Raw genomic sequence first — 18,696 nt, forward strand, 5'->3', positions numbered from 1 at the left:
GGGGGGTACATTTTAGCTAATGAGGCAGCAGGCCAGCGGGTGGAGGCCAGGGCTGGGTGCTCAGACAGGAGGCCTCTGGGAAATCCCACTGTGCCCCCCAGGCTCCCTCAGGGCTGCGGGCAGGTGCTGGCCCCCCTACCGGGGAGCCTGGAGGAGAGACCCCCCAGACTCACTTCCTGCTCCGCGATTTACCAGGTGTGACCAGGACCAGCCGGTCCTCCCCAAGCCACGATTTCCTCCTCTGTAAAGCAGCCAGGATCCCAGTCCTACCTCTCCCAGAGCGGCGACAGGAGGAGGACCGTAAAGCGCTCCCGAAGGTGCCTGGGTAAGCCTGCAAAGAAATTCCTCCCCCTCTCTCTCTTAATCTATTTAAAATTATCTGATATCCCGACACCTGAGTAGTTCAGTGGTTGAGTATCTGCCTTCGGCTCAGGGTGGGATCCCGGGGTCCCGGGATCGAGTCCCGCATTAGGCTCTCCTCGATGAGCCTGCTTCTCCCTCTGCCACTCTCTCTCTGTGTCTCTCACGAATAAATAAGTAACACTAAATAAAATGATCTGATATTTAACTGATCTAATCCCTTTACATACCGTATGGTGTTTAACCCTTAAAATACCCTAGGGGCAACCCAAATATCCGTCAGCCAGTCGATGGACAGACCTACGGTGCACCTGTAGGCAGGGTAGTCAGCACGGGAAACAGGGAGGGCTGTCACCAGCACTGAGACCGCACAGCGGATGGGCCTGTGGACAGGAATCCTCCAGAAATGCAAGTCTAGAGAGACAGGAAGCAGATGAGTAGCTGCCTGGGGTTCGGGATGGGAACAGGGAGGGACGACAAACGGGCAGGAGGGGTATTTTGGGGGTTGATGGAAACGTTCTGAATTCGGACTGTGGTGCTGCTGGTCGCACAGCTCTGTGCGAAGATCATGGGATCCGACACCTAAAGCGACTGGGGTTTACAAGCGGATTTTCTACCTCGGCAAAGCCATTTAAAGGACAACCTATAAGATGAACATTATTATCTGTTTCGTGCTCAAAAAAAAAAAAAAAATCCACAGGCAATTTCTAGAATACACTGCCAGGTCTATTTGCTTCGAAAGCCCAGTATCCAAGTCCTTTCATTTGGGAGATTAAAACCAAAAACAAAAAAACCCCAAACCAGACAAACAACCTGAGGTGGACGTTCTGAGTCCCGTTTGCTTTCTGCTCAGTCGTCAAGGATTGACACACGGAGGTGAGGTGAGGAGCGAGGAGAGGGAACCGGGCCCCAGAGACTGTCCTTCCCTGCCCCGGGGTGGGGGCAGTGGAGGGGTGCCCAGGCACCCACCCCCACCCCCATCCCTACCCCCCACACAGGCGGTATGGACCGTCCATTCATTTATTTTTCACCCAATATACTGTACGTTTAAAGCCGTGTTCTGAGCACCTATCAAATTCCAGGCTTTGCACGCAGTATCCTACAGACGTATTTCTGTATTTCACGATGATGCCATGAAGTAAGAACTGTCATTTCCAGCTTGCAGATGAGGAAACAGAGACTCAAGCGGATGCAGGAGCTTGGCCAAGGCCACACGACCACTCACCAGGTGGGCCTCCAGAAGCAGGTGCACGTCCAAAGCCGCCTCCTGCTTCCCACTTGGTCAAGCTACCTCCACTCGCCCCCCGCCCCCCGCCAGCTCTTTCTCCCTGTCTCACGAAGTCTCTACGTCTACCTCCTTCCGTCTACCTCCTTCCGTCTCTGTCTTCCCAGCTCCCTCTTCTATCTGCCTTTCTTTGTCTCTCTTTGCTTGCCTCTGTCTCTCTCTCTGTCTCTGTGTGTGTGTCTCTGGCTCATTTATTTTTTAATAACCACAATAATGAGAAAAGCTCCTTTCCAACCCTCCTGGGGAGGGAGACAAAGGAGGGGAGTTCAGGGAAGAAGGGGAGGGATAACCTCCCCTCTTGCTCCTGAGAAATTTAATAAAGGGCCTGAGAAAGTGCTGGGCTCCCCCGGCCAGTACCCTGGGAAAGGGGGCGGCCCCCCTCCCCCACCGCAGACACCGGCTCTGCACGGGCCCGGGGGTCAGGGGAGGGAATGTCTCCGTGCTGGGCCCCCTTCTCCAGCTCACAGGCTTTATCTCTCCCCTCCCTGCTGGTGGGAGCAGTTCCCCCAGCTAATCCGCCCCTGAATATGGTCCATACCAGACTCCCTCCCCTTGACCCAGACCTGCCTGCTTTCCCAGGAGAGCTGCTCAGAGGGGAGAATCACTCATGAATTGTAGCCTCTGGACTCACAGGAGGTCAGGGGGTCCAGCCCCTCCCCGCCGTGTCCAGGCCAGCGCCCCACAAAGCTGTGCCCAGCCCCCCACCAATGTCTGGCAAGAGGGGGCTGGGCCCACCCACCCCCATCCCAGCCTGCCAGGAACACCATGCCAAAGTGCTCGGCTGACTCCAAGACCCTCCCCACATATGCCCTGGCACCCCCCCCCCCCCGACATCCCCGTGCAGCAGAGAGCCCCAGATCCTGGAGATCCTGGGAGGGAGAAGCCTCAGCCCAAGCTTCTGCCCCCTTGAGGACCAGCATGGGCTGAGATAAGGTCATAGGCCTCACCCTCCAAGGGTGACTGGGCAAGCGGCCCAGCAGGTCAGAGGGGGAAGCAGCCCCGGGGCCAGTCTCAGGGTACAGGAGGCCAGGTGCGGGCCTGCAGCCAACGTGGAGGAGCCGTGGGATGGGTAAGAGGAGGCCGATTCAGCAGACAGAACGACAGTGCAGGTGGGCACGTCCCACTCGCCAGCCAGGAACCTGCTCCAGGGCGGCCGGGGGGCCCCGAGGCCACCCTGGCATCGCCATCCTGCTGCTCCCAGGTGTCTGGGTGGCCCTTTGTCCATCAGGAAACTGCAGTTTGGCAAAGCTGACAGCGTCTCCCACCTGCCCAGGAACCGGAAGAAGGGGCGGCCAGGGCTCCTGGGCTGGAGAGGGGGGTGGACCCCAGGACTGAGCATGCATTCACACACTCGTTGGCTCAATCCAAGATTCCTGCTGCTGAGCCCCAGGGGTGGAGAACACTATCGGCTTCTCCTCGGGAGGGGCCGCCAAGCACCAGGTGCTGCGTTAGCACATGGTCTCACTAGACTCTTGCGGCAAGGCCACACGCTATCTGCTCTTCAAAGATGAGGAAATCGGGGGTCCAGAGAAGTTAGGTGGCTTGCCTAAGGTCACACAGCCAATCCAGAAGAGTGACAATTCGGGGTGCCTGGGTGGCACAGTCAGCTGAGTGCCCGGCTCTTGATTTTGGCTCAGGTCGTGGGTCTCTCGGTTGTGAGATCGAGCCCCACATCGGGCTCTGTGCTCAGTGCAGAGGCTGCTTCAGGTTCTCTCCCTCTCCTTCCCTCTGCCTCTCACTCATGCTATCAAATAAACAAATAAAATCTTAAAAAAACAAAAACAAAAACAGACACCTTGGGGGCTCAGTGGTTGAGCGTCTGCCTTTGGCTCAGGGCATGATCCTGGGGTCCTTGGATCAAGTCCTGCATCAGGCTCCCTGCATGGAGCCTGCTTCTCCCTCTGCCTGTGTCTCTCATGAATAAATACATAAGATCTTAATAAATAAATAAATAAATAAATAAATAAATAAATAAATAAATAAATAAGAGTCCCAGTTCAAACTCGGCACTGAATGGCTGGGAGGGGCACGCGGGTGGGAGCCGCAATAGTGCAAGAGGGTGGCAGGGATGGCTTCCCCCGGGGCTCAGGCCTCCTTCACTAGGACCTGGAAGGCAGAGCGGTGACCTCACAGGCTCTGTCGACAGATCCCAGCTGCTGACAGGCTCTGCTCGGACTAATAGAGCAGACTGTCTACCCAATCGCACCTGGGGGCGGGGGGGCGGGGGGGGGGGGTAGCTGGCCACAGCCCTCACCCCCGCACACCTGGGCGCCTCACCTGGGGCCACGGGCAGGGGAAGGGAGGAACAGCCAAGAGATGGAAGGGGAGACAAGCACACCAGCGGCTCCCGGCCTGCCTCTGCGCTGTGCCACAGCCTGCGGGGGTACCGAGGAGGCTGCTGGGCAGCTCCCCGCCCTGCCTAGGGAGCCAACAATCTAGCATTCTAGAGCCTTCTCAGGGAGCTGTGGCCATGAGAATTGGAGGTGGGCACTGAGTGCAAGGCAGACAGGCCAACAAAGAGTATCTGAGCTTCACCGGCCCCTCCCTTGGGCTCTCAGACAGACAGCATGTGAAGGGAAGGCCTGGCTGATTCCTTTTCTTTTTTATTTTTTAAAGATTTTATTTATTTATTCATGAGAGACACAGAGAGAGGCAGAGACACAGGCAGAGGAGAAGCAGGCTCCATTCAGGGAGCCCGATGTGGGACTCAATCCCAGGACCCCAGGGTCATGACCTGGGCCCAAGGCAGATGCTCAACCATGGAGCCACCAGGCATCCCTGATTCCTTTTCTAAATCCGCAGGAGCAGGGGCACCTGGGTGGCTCAGTCGGTTAAGCACCTGGCTTTGGCTCAGGTCATGATCTCAGAGTCGCAGGATGGAGGAGCTCTGTTCCCGGCAGGCAGTCTGCTTGTCCCTCTGCCCCTCCCCCTGCTCGTTCTGTCTCTCTCTCTCTCTCTCTCTCTCTCTCTCTCAAAGATGAATAAAATGTTTTTTAAAAATTTTGCAGGAGCAAAAGCCAGAAAAGAAAAATATTTCCCAAACACCCACCCACCCCACCCCCAGCAAAGCACTATATGCCTAAATTTTAAGACCCTTCCTTGTTCTCTCGGATGATTCTGATCCTCCAATCCTTCAGGACAGGAATGATAATCTGCATTTTAAAAAAGACTCTCAGGCCCAGAGAGGCAACAAGCGTTGCCTGAAGTCACACAGCAGGTAAGGGGTAAGGAGCTCCGTGCAGAGGCTGCAATGCCCCGGCTCCTGGTCTGGGGCGTGGAGGCCCCCGGTGTATGCAGGTGCTGGCAAAACTCGTGGGGCGCTGGGTGGGTTGGGCACCCTTCTCCCCCCCAGGGGCAGCTCCCACCTGGAGTTCAGCGCCTGCCCCAGGGCGGCCGGCGGGCAACGGAGACTCTTCAGGACACGTGTTTCCACTTTCACTGAAGTTGGGAACTAATAGCAGAAAAAAAAAAAAAAAAACCTGTGAAGCCGCTAATGGGATAATGGAGAAAGTATTTATTTATTTTTCAAAGGAGGCCTGTGTGGACTGGGGCAGGCTCAACGTGAGGCCACGGAGGCAGGAGGTCAGCCTGCTGTTAACTGGGATTAGGGGGATAGTGCGGAATGAGGGGGTTTCCGGGGCAGAGGCTGGAGGCTGGAGGCGGGGGCTGGCCTGGAGCTCTCAACCTTGGCTCCCCCGCGTCGGAGCAGAGAGGCTGGGCACGAGGGCTCAGGGTGCTCTGAGGCAGGGGGAGTTCGTGCTCCCAGCTTCCCTCCACTCCCCCCTGCAGGCCCCCAGAGGCCATCGGGCCGCTTCACCCCTGGGCACGGTGCCCTCGGAGCCCCCCAAGGGAAGGCCAGTTCTCCCCCACCCCGCGCACAGCTCCAGGCGCAGGTCACACTGCTCCTCCCGGGGACCGTCCCCAGGAACCTGGTTCCGGTTGGTACGCGTCCTCTTAGCGAGCCTGCCACCAGCAGCCTCTGTCCCCAGTCCTCAACGGCTGTGGACATCGGTCCAGCCGAGGGCGCTCGCTGCTCTCGGACCTCGGGTCCTAACCTGCTTAGGATCCCCGCGGTCCTGCTCAACAGGTGCAGGGGGAGCCGGGGGGGGGGGGGGGGGGGCAGCCCGGGGCTTGCCGCGATGTGGGGCAGGTGCTCAGAGGCACAGGGCGCAGTGCAACCCCAGGCCCTCCCCGCACTGCGACCCCGGCCACCCCGTCACTCTCTGACTTGCAGACATTCTGACTCGGATTTCTCCCGGAATACTGTAGTGTCCTCCATGGTAAAAACCAAAAAGCACTTCAAGGTTCCTGCTGTCACCCACTCTGTGCAACTGGGATAACCCAGGGCCCAGGGAAAAGAGACTTGCCCAGGGTCACCCAGCCTGGAGGCTCACTGACTGCAAGTTCCTTGCCTCCTGGTCGGGAGCTTTCCCACCCCCCACCCCGCCCCCGCCTGAGCACTCACCATGTCCCACCCCCCACCCCGGGCAGAGCAGACACCGTGACTTCAGGAAAGCCAGAGAGGTCACAAAGTTCCCTTCCAGCAGGGAGGAGGTGGGAAGGAGAGGGTGGTTTGCAGCTCCCCACTCCGCGAAGCTGCTGCTTCCCCTGGGCCACCCCAAGGCCTGCACACAGGGGGTGACAGTGGACACCATGGGGGGCATAGGGAGCCTGGTGGCAGCCCGTCCGCAGTCCGGCTGTAGCAGGGGCCGCTCCGGCCCAAGGCCCCGGCTTCTGGCCTTTGGGGGGTGAGCAGTCCAGGCCCAGGTTCCAGGGTGTTCCGTGCAGGCCAGGCTGCCCTCATTTCAGCGCCAGCCTGGGAAGGCCAAGGCTCTGGGGCCCCCAGCAGGCATCCCGGGACCCCGCTGCCTCACACCGTGCACCCACAAGCACCTGTCACGCTGGGGAGGCCTGGCTGCCGCGGCTTGAGGGCTCCCCGCCTTGCCGATGCCTCTCCCCCAGGGATGTTCTTAAGGCTCTGGTCAGAGGCAGCCCTACCTGGCCAAGCCCCACTCACCACAACTACATTCTATTTCCTCAGGAACATGTGCTTGACATTTGTCGGTTCCTTTTCCAACCCGCCCCCCCCCACCCCCACTTGCTTTCCTGCCCTGGTCCCTGGTGCTGTCTTTGCCTTGGGGAAGTGAGGAGAGGTGTTTGGGGAGGGCGCCCGCCCGCCTCCATGCTGCCTGGCTCTGGGACAACAGGCTTAAGTTATTCTTGGAGGTTTAGGCAGCCATGGCGGAGAACTTCCTGACCAATGGGGGCTTCAAAACTGGAACAGAAGCCAGAGGATGATGGTGAGATCATGGGCCCTTGAGACAGTCCACGCGGGCTGGGTGCAGGTGCAGGCAGAGGGGCTGTCCAAGGCGGAGGTAGGTTACCACTTAGGGGCCCCCAGCCTACACCTGCCCACAGGCCCAAAGTCTGCGTTTCACCCCTTTGACAAAGGGCATCTGTGGGGCATCTACTCTGTGCTGGGCACCCACCAGGTTCTGGAGAAGAGCAGAGAACGAGAGACAGGGAGCCTGCCCATCCTAGGTCACGGACAAGGAACTGGGCAACTTCGAGATACGTGTCGTTAGTGACAGGGAACCAGTAGCTGATGACAGGACACGTGAGCCAGCTGAGAGGGAAAAGGGGAGGACTTACTGGAGGAAGAGAGAGTGGACTAGAAAAAAAGAAGGAAGGCCCCAAACAGAGGAAGAACCTAAAACGATGTGACCTGGGGTCTGCACCCCGCTGAGATACACCCGGAAGCTCAGCTGGGCTGGTATCAGGGAATCTTGGCCCTTTCATGGAGGATTTTTTTTAAAAAAATGGATGGCCCAGCAGAGAGAAAAATAAAGTCACCGGATCACCTGAGTGACAGACCTGGATCGACGTCCCTATCAACTGTATGTTTGTAGCCTAGTGCTTGCAGGGTGTCAGGCATATTTGGTTGGGGCCTTTCGTTCTTAGGACAATTAAGAGAAGCAGGTGAACATCCCCTTTTACAAACGGGAAAACCAAAGCTCTGAGAGCCAAGTAGCTTACCCAGCCTGGAATGCTGCTCCTCGGCTGGCGATACAGCGCTCTCTCCTCTTCACCCCATGTGTTCCCTGGGGCCTGCCCCAAACCGGGGCGCTGGGGTGCAAACAGCTGCCCCTGGTGAGCTCTGGGAACGAAGCCGCTCCGGGAGGGGAACTGGCCCAGTGACTCGCCAGCAGGATTTATGTCCCGTCCGGGGTGGACAGTTTGGCTGCCGTATGAAAGGCTGAGCAGAGCTCAAAGATGGAACTTGTTCCCATTAAACGATTGCAAATGTCAGGCAGCACGGCCGGGGAGCTCCTTGCGCACGCACCCAGGCGGCTGGAGGCCAGGCCGCCCGTGACGAGCATGCCCGCTGACCTCATGGTTCCCCCTAATGCAATTAGAGCCCGCTGGGAGACAGCGGTTCTGACGCGGAGCCTGAGCATCGTGCTCCGGGGGACGCGGGGCCCCTCCCTGCCCAGAGATGGCGCTGGGACAGAGGGTGTTGTTCTAATTAATTGACTGCAATCCGTGCCAATGCAGATGGATGCAGAAATTACCTGCAGATGTGACTGCGCACAACCATTGTAACTGTCTGGGCTGTCACGCAGGCTGGGGAGCCAGGGCCTCTCGAGCAGGGTTCATTCTGAGCAGCCCCCTGCCTCCGGGCAGGGCAGACTGGTGCCAGCCTGAGCTCCTGGCCTCCCCACCAGCGCTCCCTGGGCCTGCGGGTCCAGAGGCCTAGCTGGCAGGGTGGGACTTCCCAGTGGTGCTGGCTGATGGCCTTGTGGAGGGTTCTGCAGGGGCACCTGCAAGCAGGGTGCTGTGTGCACCCTCCTGCTCCCGGGGGCCCAGTCCTCCCCCTCGCGTGCTGCAGAGCCCCTTCCCTGGGTCTTTGCATCCCTACGCGTTTTTGGAGCGTGTGAAACCAGATGACACAGTTTGGGGTTTTCCCTTCTATATGTAAAGACAAGCGATGGCCGTGCTTCCCACGCTGATTACACAAGATCCCCGAGAACACTGATTGATCGATTCATTCATTCCAGCACCCGTGAGGCTCCCGACTGTTCCTCTTGCTGGGACGTAACAGGCTCAGCCCTGGCCCCTGTTCCGGAGGAGCTCACAGCCCAGGAGAGGAGATGGATGTACAAATAGCCGGTTGCCACAGAGTGGGATGGGCTCTTCCCCCGGAGGGTGTGATACTGGGGGACTCAGATGAGGGAGGTGGCATGGCTTGTGTGGTCAAGGAGGCTTCAGGGAGGAGGTGATGTTTCAACTGAGCCACAGAGGCAAATAGAACCTCCCCAGGGGGACACAGGGAGAAGGACTTCCCAACAGAAGCCCCCAACCCCCCCATCCCCCCACCCAGCAGAGCCCAGGAGACGCCTGAACAAAGGGGCCTGGGGGAGGGGGGACCTCAAGAGTGCGTTGAGACATTAACAGGGGTTGGGGGGTCAGCAGGCTAATGGGGGGCCACGAAGATCACGCTGGTCTCATCAAGAGTTTGGGTTTCTACCTGGACACCCTGGGAGTCTGAAAGACGCCAGGGGTAGGAGGACCACATGGTTAGAGCTCTAGTTTATTTGAATTAAATTTTTTTTTTTTTTAGATTTTATCCATTTACTCATGAGCGACACAGAGAGAGGCAAAGACACAGGCAGAGGGAGAAGCAGGCTCCCTGCGGGGACCCCGATGCGGGACTCGATCCAGGACCCCGGGGTCATGCCCTGAGCCAGAGGGAGACGCTCCACCGCTGAGCCACCCGGGCGTCCCAAGGGCTCTTGTCGTAGAGCGGCCGTCTTGGCAGAGGGTGGACTGGAAGGACGGAGCCCGGGGGCAGAGACAGCAGGAAAGGAAAGACAGATCTGTGAGGGGTGGACAGGGCCGCCACCCTGGGACCACGCTGCAGTGGGGTGGGGGTGCAGAGCGGAGAGCAGGTAAGAGGAGGAGTCCAGGCAGGTGAGCCTGGAGCCTGGAGGAGGGGGAGGAGGGAGAGGGATTGTGCCGAAGGCGCCCCCCACCCCCCCTCCGCTGCGGTCCCCACTGGGGAGCCTGGACGGCTGCTTTAGGAGTTCAGGAGTAGGGTGAGGGCTTCCCTTCCCCCGGCATCCATTTCCCCACACCAAGTGGGACGTTAATTCTCACCCTAGTGCCTCTTCCATCCATTCCCTCCCAGTGAGAACGAGACAACTGGGAAAAGCGTTCAGGGAAGGTACTAGAAGCTCTTTGAAGGGAAGCACTTCTTAAGTCAGTGTGCCGTGTTTTCTGAGCACCGCCCCCCCCCCCACTCCAGAGGCCACTCTGGGTGCAGGGGCAGGGAGGTCCCCAGCCAGGTTTGCTGTGAGACCAGCCTCCCTGGTGGCTGTCCACACCTCCCTCTCTCTTCAAGCCCCCATGGGCTGATTGCCCACAGCACACCACCTTGCTCCTACCTGTCACCCAGAGGGCGCCCCCTCCACTCCCTGTGCTCCCCCCGAACTCCTGTGACTGCCTGGCCGGGTCCTGAGCTCTGGGTCTCGGTGTCACCAAACATCCACACAAATGGTTCCCATGTCCCCCGCCCACCCCGACCCCCCCGCGCTAAAAGACCCTCTGCATCTCCTTCAAGCTGTCTTCTCCAGTCCCCTCTTGAAAGCCTGCGTCCTGCCTCCCAGTCACCCCTCAGCCCTGGTGAACTAGCTCGCCCACAGGCCCAGGACCTCTCTTACAGAGGTCAGAGGTCACAGCCTGCACCACCAGGCCCTCGCCCTCCGTGACCCCTCCGCACCCTTAGCGGCCCAGACCTTCCTGTCTTCCTGGACCCCTTCCTTCCTTGGCTCCTGGCCCCCGGGACCTTCCGGTTCACGTTGTACAGGATGACAGACCCTAGAAGGTCCGTCCGATGTCTCTTCTGGTCTTTGCACACATCCTCCCAAAGCTTCATCGCTCCAGTGCTGACCACCTAGGGCAACATCCAAAGCCATCTGGCCAGAGACTGGCTGTATGTCTCCCTCCCCTGACACTACTCTTATTCTGTCCCCCAGCAGCTACCCCAGAACTCCTGCAGCTCCCGTGCCCCCTACCCTCGTGCATGGCTAGCGACTTGAAGCCAGTCTCTCCCTACATTTATTACCGGGTTTGGTTGACCCCGCCTTCCAAATCTCTCTGGAATGCTCTTCCCTCTGTCTCCCCCACTGGAGCCCTGGGGTGGTCTTTGACCTCATACCCGGAGAGCCTCTCTGTCCTCCTCTGCCTGGGGTAGTCCTCTCTCCAGGTCCCTGCATGCCTGGCTTCGACCTTCCCCTTCACCTCCCACCTCATCGGCCACTGACACTTTCTCTCTTCCATCCTGTCGCCTGGCCTTCCTGCTCCTGGTGCCACCTCAGGACCTTCTGGAAGCCTTTTCCACCAGAGCAGCAGTTCTCAAGCTTTCTGGTCTCATGACCCCATTAGGTTCTTAAAATTGAGGCCCCGAGGGGCACCTGGGTGGCTCAGTCGGTTGGGCATCAGCTCAAGTCATGATCTCAGGGTCCTGGAATCGAGCCCGGCATCGGGCTCCCTGCTTGGTGGCGATGGCGGCAGGGGTGGGGTGGGGTGGGGTCTGCTTGAGATTCCCTCCCTCTCCTTCCGCCCCTCCCCTACGTGTCTAAACTAAATGAAAAAATCTTTTTAAAAATGTGTAAGGACCCCCAAAGGGCTTCTGTTTGTGTTCCCCATGAGTTCTATCTATCGGTATTTACCAATATGGACATTAAATCTAAGAATGTTTTAAAACCTGAGCCTACACAAGCACATGTCCAGTCAGCAGTCGGAGCAATGATGTCATGGGGGAAACCCTCGTACGCTCCTGAGAGGCAACCAGTAGAAGGAGCACGTAGTGTCTTGGCGGTGTTTCCACCTGCAGGGTGGGAAGGAAGGGTCTCCAAATCCCCAGACGACACCCTGAGAACTGCCGCACCACCAAATACCCATCTGTCCCTTTCCCGTCATTTCGGTCTTGGTGCACACGTCACCTGCTCGGAAAATCTTCTCTGCCCCTCTTGTTCCCTCCCCAAATCAGTCTACCCTGGTACCATGACCATCGGAAATTATCCATTTTCTTGCTTCCTTCGTGGCTCCGCACTAGAATGCCAGCCCCGTGCAGGTCGAGGGCCAGACTCCTGTTCAGCTCGGCAGAGCCCAGCCTGACACACAGGAGACATTCAAAATAAGTAGAAAAAAAGAGAGATTTTTATTATTTTTTAAAAGATTTTATTTATTTATGAGAGACACAGAGAGAGAGGCAGAGACAGAAGCAGGCTCCATGCAGGGAGCCCGACATGGGACTTGATCCCGGGTCTCTAGGATCACGCCCTGGGCTGAAGGTGGTGCGAAACCGCTGAGCCACCCAGGGATCCCCAAAGAGAGAGAGATTTTTAAATAATTGAGTTGTTCTCCAGCCTTTGCTGCATACCGAAGTCACAGGGAGGGGGCGGGGGAAGGAGGGGAGGGTGTTGTAAGACGCCTGCATCCCACCATCCAAACATCCAAACCAGCGTCCGGGGGCAAATGTAGGCATTGGTGCTTCTTCCTAAGGCTCCCCCAAGCGACTTCAGTGTGCAGCCGAGAAGAACCATGGGCCTAAATTCTTAAATTGTCACTGACGGAGAGACCGTGGCTTCCTCCCTGGGTCCGAGTTACACAGGGTCTATGAGGGCCGCTCCCCGTCTTGCCTGTCTCTCTCCGGACCGGGCAGCTGGGCGTCAGGGCAGTGGGTTGGAGGAAGCTATTAGGCCAGAGCCCTCCAGGGGTTGGGGAGGGCCCTCCTCGGACCCGATTCGGGGCCTTGGACTAAAGCAATGGGGTCCGCATGTTGTGAGCCCACAAACATCCACAGGGCCCCCTGTAGTGGGCACACGTCCCCCCCATGCAGCCTGTGGGCCGCTGGTGCTTTGGTGACTCAGGGAGTGTGACGGTGACTTCAGCGGGGAGACAGAGAAATGAGGCAGGTCCCCAGATTACCCTGGGCCTGGGGATGTCTCCCACCCGCCGCCCTCACCTCTGAAGTGCAGCCACGTGTAGCCAGGAAATGACACACCTTTAGGCTCCTATGGCCTAGGTGAGCAACGCTCCCCTCACTGAGTGGTCCCCAGGACCCCCGCCTGCTTCAGGGACCCTGAGGCCTGTGCCGGGCACCCCTGCCTGGGGCTGGAGTCAGCCACCACCCGGCCCCGAGCAGCTCGCCAGTTTGGCTTCCACCCCCCGGCCCAGCTCCTAGACCCCGGCTTCCTCCTGGTGGATGGCATTAACCCCAAGTCTTTTCTGAGAGGTGATAACAGATAACTCACTAGCTGGAGCTGCTAGTGAGTTCGTTGCCGCGGTTGTCAAAGGGAGATCGCACTTTCCATTGCACGAGGGGGGACACTGAGGCACAGAGAGGTTTCGATGACTTGACTAGAGGCACCTCGCCGGGTCTGTTTCAGACGACTATGTAGTAGATTGGGACGCGGAGCTCTCGAGGATTAAAACCTCAGAACAGCTGTGTGACCCTGGAGACGTCGCGCGACCCTCCTACATCCGGCTCCTTGACTCACAGGGCTGACGTAATGGATGCAAAAGCCCTAGATGTGAGCATGAGGCTGAGAAGTTGCTCAATAAATACTAATTACATTATCATTCTTATTGGTTCCCAAAGCCTTCTTTCCATTACAGCCTGGCGCTTCCCAGAGGAAAATCACTTGCACGCAATTTTAAGTCCTTTCACACGTATCAACCCATTTGCCTTCTGCGGTGGCCCCAAGAAGTTGAATCGTCTGTGCACCCCACTTTGTTTTTGCTTTTTGATGAAGACAGTGGGGTCCAGAGAGGCCAAGGCACCTGCTCAGGTCCCACAGGGGTGAATGGTAGATGTCCCAACCCCCCAGTCTAGAACCTTCTCCCTCCCCGCCTTCAAAGCAGCAGAAGCAGCAAAGGCCCATGACAGACCCTGGCCCCAAGCAGAGGTTACACCCTGGGTTCTCGGTGTGGAGAGAGGCAGAGGCGGGGAAGCCCGAGGTGGGAGGGGATGCAGAGGGGAGGGTGGGGCTGTGTCCTTGATGTGGTGGCTGGGCCCTGTCGGGGTTGTGGCCACAGTCCTAGGGTTTGGCTAGAATGGCAACCACCATTTCCGCTGGTGTGGCAATGCCGGGTGGGTCTGCAAACCCACGCCAGGCGGGGCTGGGGAGGGGAGGATGCTCTGCTTGGCCTGGTCCGTGGCTCTTTGTCTGGGGTGGGGGTCCGCCCCTGCCCAGTTTGGCTTCCACCCCCCGGCCCAGCTCCTAGACCCCGGCTTCCTCCTGGTGGATGGCATTAACCCCAAGTCTTTTCTGAGAGGTGATAACAGGTCGGGACTGGGAGGCACCTCTTCAGGCCCTTTAGAGAACATGATCGTGTGACGGCGATCGCCTGTGTCCGGAAGGCTGGGTCTCAGGAGCCTTTGGGGGCAGAGCAAGGCCAGATTCCGCACCCCCCAGCAAGGAGGCGGGAGGAGAGGGGGTCCGTCCGGGGCTCTGGGGTAGCTGCTTGCCGTAAGTCCAGAAGGAAGCTGGGCAGGACCAGAGACACATTTTGTAGGGCCCAGTGCAAAATGGAAATCTCCCCTCTGCTTCCAAAACTATTAAGAATGTCAAGGGGGTGACACCAGCCAAGCCCGGTTGACCCTTCTAAGCACAGTTCACAGGCCCCTGAAGCTGCCTTGAAGTGGGACCTAGAGAAAGTGGATACAGGATGAGGCCGCATGAATAGGGCAGCCACAGGGGTCTTCTCCTGGCCCCCGGGGTCTCCTGACCCAAATGAGGAGACCCTGTAAACACAGGGATGGAGGGATCCCTGGGTGGCGTAGCGGTTTGGCGCCTGCCTTTGGCCCAGGGCACGATCCTGGAGACCCAGGATCGAATCCCACGTCGGGCTCCCGGTGCATGGAGCCTGCTTCTCCCTCTGCCTGTGTCTCTGCCCCTCTCTCTCTCTCTCTGTGTGATTATCATAAATAAATAAAAATAAAGTAATTTTTCTCTTCTAAAAAAAAACAAAACAGGGATGGACAGTTTAGGGGCCGCACTCAACAGTTTCTAGCCGGACTCCGCGCTCCACCGAGGCATTTGTAACTCCCCCAAGTCACCAGTGCATCTCAGCCAACCAGCACCCGCAGGGAGTCCATGTCCTGCCTTATTTGGAGGAGGGAGGGCGTTCAACTTCCATCCCTGTCTTGGGGGAGTTCGGAGTGCTGGGAAAAGATGTCATGCTTGGAGCCCATCTGGGAAAAAGGCGTCTGGTGCTGTTCCTTTAGTTTACAGAACTGACAACGGAGGATGGCAAGTACAGAGGGTGACGGCCCAGAAAAGGGTCAAAGTACTAACAACGGGCTCTGTCAGCTCTGGCCCCCCAGGCCCCCCTCTCCGGGGCTTCGCGTGGCCGGGAAGCCTGATGTCCCTGGTTCGGCAGTGGGATCGGGACCAGTTTTCAGAGCAACATAAGCCAGGGGTAATTTTTAGCACAGACTTCACTTTCTAGTTCTTTTTCCCACCCCTAATTTTTCAGTTGCCTTTAAAGAGGCCGCAGAGAGCTGAAAAACAAATCCAAGTTTAAAGAGACAAGTGCAAAAATGCAAACCGGGCAAGGGGACAGAGCCACCAGCTGCACTAAATGTGCCTGGAGAAGCGCGTCCTCTGCTTGGCAGGTGCTGGGGATTTATGGTCGAGTTTTGTAGACGTTTCACCACGTTATGAGCCAGCTCAGGAGACCCTCATAAAACTCTGCTTATATGAAAGAACAAACTAGCTGATAAAAGTCAGCTGCTGCCTATAAACGCGCTGTGGGGATCGCAATTGAGTGGTGGATTTATTAGTCTGGGCTCTTTGTGCAAATTAAGAACGAGTGCGCAGGTCTGAAGGAGGGGGGGCTGTGGAGAGCCCGAGGGCACTGAGGGTTGCTCCCCTCCCCGCTCACATGACGGCACCCCTCCCCCGTTCCTTTCTCCAGTAGAGGGCAGAGGGAAGATTCTCGATGGAATTCGTTGCTGGGGATCTGCTCTTATATTCCCCTTCCTGCCCCCTCCCCCAAAACCCACAGGAAGAACCCATCGGCCCCCATGCCCTGCATCCCCCACATGTCCTGTATGACAGCGGTTCGAAACCTGGGATTACCCGTCCGTGGATGTCTCTAATGCGTCTCCGTGGCCCCGGTTCTGTGTGGGGCGTGCGGGGAGGCCTCCGAATGAGTGAATACGGATGTGAGAGCCTGCACGGTGCCATCTACGGAACTTACTACGCTCCAAACGGTACATAGGGGTTGGGGGCAGAGGACCGAGCAGGTGCCGTGAAGCCACCAGGGACGACAGGGTGCAATCAGGAAGTGAGGAAGGCTCAGTTTCTTCCCCAGAGAAGGGGGATCTCTGTGGCTACTCTCCCCAGCTCCCTCGCCACTGTTTTTTTGTTTTTGGTTTTTTAGGATTAACGCTCTTTCTGAAAGAATGAGGCTGTCCTTGATAAGAAGGCAGGTAGACAGCCCCTCCTCGCACATGCCAGATCAGGACGTCCAGGCTAGAGCCTCAAATGCTGTACCAGGCACCCATCTCAGAAAAAATGGCTTTCCTTTGCACCCTGTAGGGACGGAGGAGGGTGCCAGGAACGAGGTGGAGGGAGAGTGCCCGGAAGAGGCACCGCTGTCATTCCTTAAGGACTGGCTACCTCCTCCCAGCCCAGGCATTAGGGGGCAAAAGTGTCCAGCCCTCACAGTCTGGGACCGAGGGAGGCTCACCAGCAGGGTTGCAGCTGCCCTGAGAGAGGCCTGGGTGCCTCTGCATTCGGAGGAACCCTGCCCCATGCAGGACTGGGTGTTCAGGAAACCCAGCTGTCAGTTGAGTGGGTTTCAGGGGTGCTCCTGCCTTCTGCAACAGGGAGGAAGCTGGTGAAGGGGAAAGACTCCATCAGAACCAAAAAAATCCTGGTGCAGACTGTGGCGACGTCACTGCCGTCACTGCAGGGCGGTGGGCGCTTAGGAAACTCCAGGGGGTTGAGGGTTGGAGATGCTCAAGAGCACCGCAGAGCTGCCCACTTAGTGGGTGGCTAATCAGTCCGGAGTAAATGTCAACCACCCCTTCCATGTTGCTCAATGTATCCCAACCCTTCCTATCTCCTCTCAGCTAAACCTTCCTCGTGTAAGGAATAGATCATCAACTCCATCATACTGAAGAAGAAACTGGAACTGAGAGGGAAGATGGCTTAGCCGAGGTCACTCAGCTGGTAAGACAGTGAGCCGAGATGCGAACCTGGTTCTGGGCCACTTGCAGTTCAGCAGGCTTCCCCGAGCTCCTTCCCCTTCTCCTCCAAACGTGCACCTTCCGCGCCAAGCGTGCAGAGAGGAGGCACTCTGGGCAGCTGAATCCCTCAACAGCTGGAGCTGGTACCCCGTTGTCCAGATTCAAGTCAGACACTGCACAATCCGGACTCCTCTGGCCGGCTGAAGTCCTCCTCTTAGGAGCCTAGGATCCTGCCGGCTTTGAAAAACTGCTACTCTGCCAAGAGACTGTTGAGGTCAAGTTCTCTCTCTTTTTTTTTTTTTTTTTTTTAGATTTTTTTTATTCATGAGAGACACACACAGAGAGAGGCAGAGATACAGGCAGAGGGAGAAGCAGGATCCCTGCAGGAGCCCGATGGGGACTCGATCCCGGGACCCCAGGATCACACCCTGAGCTGAAGGGAGACGCTCAGCTCATGCAACCAACTGAGCCACCCAGGCATCCTTGTTGAGGTCAATTTCTAAACGTGCGTGTGGTAGAGACAGGAATGAAAGAGACCTAAGTTCTTCATTTCACCCCAACAGATTCTCATCGACAGGGAAGGGGTTCTGACCATCAAGAGTCTAATCCCCCCAACTGAGGGAAAACAGAAAAGAGCTCACATCTACTATCTCAACCCATAAGCTAGGATATGCTTTGAGAGGGGAGCATGGTGGGGCGGAGGGGGGGGTAGCCTGGGTGGCTCAGTTGGTTGCATGTCCGACTCTTGATTTAGGCTCAAGTCATGACCTCAGGGTGGTGAGATCGAGCCCTGCATCAGGCTCCATGCTCGGCAGGGAGTCTGCTTGCTATTCTCTCCTGCCTCTCCCTAGCTTGCTTGTTTGCTGATAAACAAAATCTTTAACAAAAAAGGAGGGCAGCTTGGGTGGCTCAGGGGTTTAGCACCGCCTTCAGCCCAGGGCCTGAACCTGGAGACCCGGGATTGAGTCCTACATAGAGCTCGCTGCATGGAGGCTGCCTCTCTCTATGTATCTCTCATGAATAAATAAATAAAATCTTAAAAACATAAAAAGGAGCCCTGGAATTATTCCCACTACGAGGATTCTCCTTACTTTATAAATTAAAAATGAACCCAGGAAAAATGCCAACAGAGTCCTTTCTTCATTGGGGGTTAGTGGCGGGGGTGGGGTGGGGTATGTGGTATGATTAGCTAACCAAAAAATCCCAGGGAAAACAGGCGTAATGAACAGGGGTGGGAGTACAAGAAGGCTGCAGAGACTGGTAAGGCACCAAGACTTTGGAAACCTAATGTCCATCAGCAAGGAGCTAAATAAACTATGGTATGCCCAAACAATGGAAATATATGCCACTGTTTTAGAAAAAGTTAAGGAAGCTCTATGGATTCACATAGAATAGTCTCCAAGATACAGTAATTGGGGGCGGGGGTGCAAAGCTGCCTATGTAGCATGCTATAATTCGTTCAAAGTTAGGGAGAAAAAACATTTGCTTGTTGTATCATCTTTTGCTGTGGGACAAAGTACCCCAAAACTTAATGATTTAAAACAAACATTTAGGGCAGTCCCGGTGGCTCAGAGGTTTAGCACCGCCTTTGGCCCAGGGTGTGATCCTGGAGACCTTGGGATCGAGTCCCGTGTTGGGCTCCTTGCATGGAGTCTGCTTCTCCCTCTGCCTGTGTGTGTGTGTGTGTCTCTAATAAGTAAACAAAATAAAATCTTTAAAAATAAATAAATAAAAATAAAACAAACATTTATTGTGTTTCCATGGGTCAGCAACCTGGGCATGGCCT

General features: G+C 57.0%; 1 long non-coding RNA gene across 1 annotated transcript; it reads left to right on the forward strand.

Moving 5' to 3' along the window:
* The first annotated feature begins 14,982 nt into the window (after positions 1-14,982).
* On the forward strand, positions 14,983-17,709 carry LOC121480968. The gene is made up of 3 exons (XR_005985168.1): positions 14,983-15,133; positions 15,722-15,929; positions 16,794-17,709. It is a non-coding gene; the product is annotated as an uncharacterized LOC121480968 (long non-coding RNA).
* Positions 17,710-18,696: the final 987 nt, after the last annotated feature.

The sequence above is a fragment of the Vulpes lagopus genome, chromosome 23, assembly GCF_018345385.1.
Source record: "Vulpes lagopus strain Blue_001 chromosome 23, ASM1834538v1, whole genome shotgun sequence".
NCBI lineage: Eukaryota > Metazoa > Chordata > Mammalia > Carnivora > Canidae > Vulpes > Vulpes lagopus.